Source organism: Kogia breviceps, chromosome X (assembly GCF_026419965.1).
Source record: "Kogia breviceps isolate mKogBre1 chromosome X, mKogBre1 haplotype 1, whole genome shotgun sequence".
Lineage (NCBI taxonomy): Eukaryota > Metazoa > Chordata > Mammalia > Artiodactyla > Physeteridae > Kogia > Kogia breviceps.
This window is the reverse complement of record NC_081330.1, coordinates 109,035,667-109,039,361: the sequence shown is the minus strand read 5'-3', so window position 1 is coordinate 109,039,361 and position 3,695 is coordinate 109,035,667. Positions and strand designations below refer to the sequence as shown.

At 37.4% G+C, this 3,695-nt stretch overlaps 1 pseudogene; it reads left to right on the top strand.

Moving 5' to 3' along the window:
- Positions 1-385: 385 nt before the first annotated feature.
- LOC131748258 (large ribosomal subunit protein eL30 pseudogene) lies at positions 386-724 on the top strand (annotated as a pseudogene).
- Positions 725-3,695: the final 2,971 nt, after the last annotated feature.

Here is a 3,695-nt window from a genome sequence, read left to right as displayed (position 1 = left end):
AACCTAGAAGAAATGGACAAGTTTCTAGAAACATACAGCCCACCAAAACTGAACCAAGAAGAAATAGATAATTGGAACAGACTGATCACTAGAAGTGAAATAGAATCTGTAATAATTAAAAAAACAAAAACAAACAAAAAAACATCTCCCTGCAAACAAGAGTCCAGGACCATAAGGCTTCACGGGGCAATTCTACCAAACATACAAAGAAGAACTTACACCAATTCTTCTCAAACTCTCCCAAAAGATTGAAGAGGCAGGAACACTCCCAAAGTATTCTATGAAGCCACCATCACCCTGATATCAAAACCAGACACCTTTCTTGCTCCCCAGCCATTTTTGCAGCTGCACTTGGTTGGGTGAGTTCTGCACCTAAGGCAGGAAGATGGTGGCCACAAAGAAGATGAAGAAGTCTCTGGAGTCAATCAGCTCTAGGCTCCAACTCATTATGAAAAGTGGAAAGTACCTGCTGGGCTAGAAGCAGACTCTGAAAATGATCAGACAAGGCAAAGCAAAACTGGTCATCCTCACCAATAACTTCCCATCCTTGAGGAATCTGAAATAGAGTGTTATGCCATGTTGGCCAAAACTGGTGTCCTTCACTACAGTGGCAATAACATTGGGCACAGAATGTGGAAAATACTGCAGAGTATGCACACTGGCTATTATTGGTCCAGGTGATTCTGATATCATTAGAAGCATGCCAGAAAAGACTGATGAATAGTAAATCATGCATAATTTTTCTTTAATAAAACTGTCCAGAGCTTGTTTCAAAACAAAACAAAAACAAACGAGGACACCACCAAAAAAATTACAGGCCAATATCTTTGATGACTATAGGTGTAAAAATTCTCAACAAAATATTGCAAACTGAACCCAGCAACAATTTAAAAAGATCATACACCATGATCAAGTTGAATTCATCCTCGGGTCACAAGGATGATTCAACATATGCAAATAAATCAATGTGATACACTCCATCAACAAAAGACAAAAGCCACACAATCATCTCAATAGATTCAGAAAAAGCACTTGATAAAACTCAACATCGATTCATGATAAAAACTCTTGCCAGAGTGGGTATAGAGGGAACATACCTCAACATACTAAAAGCTATTTATAACAAACCCACAGCCAACACAATACTCAATGGCGAAAAGCTGAAAGCCTTCCCACTAAACTCTGGAAGAATACAAGGATTCCTACTCTCACGATTTCTGTTCAACCTAGTTTTGGAAGTCCTAGCCACAAAAATCAGACAAGAAAAAGAAAGAAAGGTATCCAGATTGGAAGGGAAGAGGTAAAATTTTCATTATACGTAGATGACATGATGCTCTATATAGAAAACCCTAAAGACTCCACACAAAACCTATTATAACTGATAAACAAATTCAGCAAGGTAGCGGGATACAAGATTAACATACAGAAATTGGTTGCATTTCTTTACACTAACAATGAAATATCAGGGAAAGTAAAAAAACAAATCCTTTTAAAAATTGCATCAAAAAATAAAATACTTGGAAATAAACCTGAGCAAGGAGGTGAAAAACTTACATGCTGACAACTTTAAAACATTGATAAAGGAAATTGAAGATGATTCAAAGAAATAGAAAGATATCCCATGCTCTTTGATTGGAAGAATTAATGTTGTTAAAATGGCCTTACTACCCAAAGCAATGTACAGATTTAATATGATCCCTATCAAATTACCCATGACATTTTTCACAGGACTAGAATAATCCTAAAATTTATATGGAACCATAATAGATCCAGAATTGCCAAAATAATCCTGAGGAAAAAGAACAAAGCTGGAGGCATAACCCACCGAGACTTCAGACAATACTGCAAAGCTACAGTAATCAAAACAGCATGGTATTGGCACAAAAACAGACATATGGATCAGTGGAACAGAATAGAGAACCCAGAAATAAACCCATAAACCTATGGTCAATTAATCTTTGACAAAGGAGGCAAGAGTGTACTATGGAGAAAAGACAGTCTCTTCAGCAAGCAGTGTCGGGAAAGCTGGACAGCCACATGTAAATCAGTAAAGTTAGAACACTCCCTTACACCATACACAAAAATAAACTCACAATGGCTTAAAGACTTAAGTAGAAGGCATGACACCTAGAAGAGTCCTAGAAGAGAACACAGGCAAAACATTCTAGAAGAGAACATAGGCAAAACATTCTCTGACATAAATCATATCAATGTGTTCTTAGGTCAGTCTCCCAAGGCAATAGAAATAAAAGCAAAAATAAACAAATAGGACCTAATCAAACTCACAAGCTTTTGCCCAGCAAAGGAAACCATAAAAAATGAAATAAAGCCTACAGAACGTGAGAAAATATTTGCAAATGATGCAAGCAACAAAGGCTTAATTTCCAAAATATACAGACAGCTCATACAGCTCAATTTAAAAAAAAGCCCAGTCAAAAAATGGGCAGAAGACCTAAATAGACACTTCTCCCAAGAAGGCATATAGATGGCTAACAGGCACATGGAAAGATGCTCAATGTTTCTAATTATTAGAGAAATACAAATCAAAACTAAAATGAGGTGTTGGGCTTCCCTGGTGGTGCAGTGGTTGAGAGTCCACCTGCCGATGCAGGGGACACGGGTTTGTGCCCCGGTCCGGGAAGATCCCACATGCCGCGGAACAGCTTAGGCCTGTGAGCCATGGCCGCCGAGCCTGCGCGTCTGGAGCCTGTGCTCCGCAACGGGAGGGGCCACAGCAGTGAGAGGCCCAAGTACCGCAAAAAAAAAAAAATAATAATAATAATAATAATAAAATGAGGTGTCACCTCACACTGGTCCGAATGGCAGTCATTGAAAAGTCTACAAATTGCTGGAGAGGGTGTGGAGAAAAGGGAACCCTTCTACACTGTTGGTGGGAATATATGGAAGTCACTGTGGTGGTTCCTTAAAAAGCTAAAAACAGTTACCATATGATCCAGCAATCCCACTCCTGGGCATATATTTGGACAAAACTATAATTTGAAAAGATGCGTGCACCCCAGTGTTCATACCAGCACTATTTACAATAACAAACACATGGAATCAACTTAAATGTCCATTGAGAGAGGAATGAATAAAGATGATATGGTATATATACACAGTGAAATATTTCTCAGCCATAAAAAAATGAAATAATGCCATTTGCAGCAACATGGATGGATCTGCAGATTATCATACTAAGTGTAGTAAGTCAGAAAGAGAAGGACAAATATCATATGATATCACTTATATGTAGAATCTAAAATATATGTAACTTGCAAGAGGCCTATGCAGTATCCTTCCTTCAGAGTGAAATATCTGATGTCTAGCCCTTCTCTCTCTTGATATCTTTCTAAGAGATTGCTACTTTTCCTTAGGGTAGAATAGCCAGTGTTTATCAAACACATCTGAACTTTTAGTGACAAAATGAAAAATTTTTGAACTAGAATGAAAATGTATGAAATGCAAAAATGATTGGACACAGAAGAAGGAACGGTAAATTTAAGACATATTAATAGAAATTATCCAAAATGAACCATCTAGAGAAAATAGAACATCAATGAGTAGGAACAATATCAAACGTACTAATATGTATGTAGTCGGATTTTCAGAAGAAAAGAGAACAGCTCATGAAAAATAAAAAATGGCTCCAAATTTGAAGAATAAACCTCAATACACAAATTCAGGAAGTTCAGTAA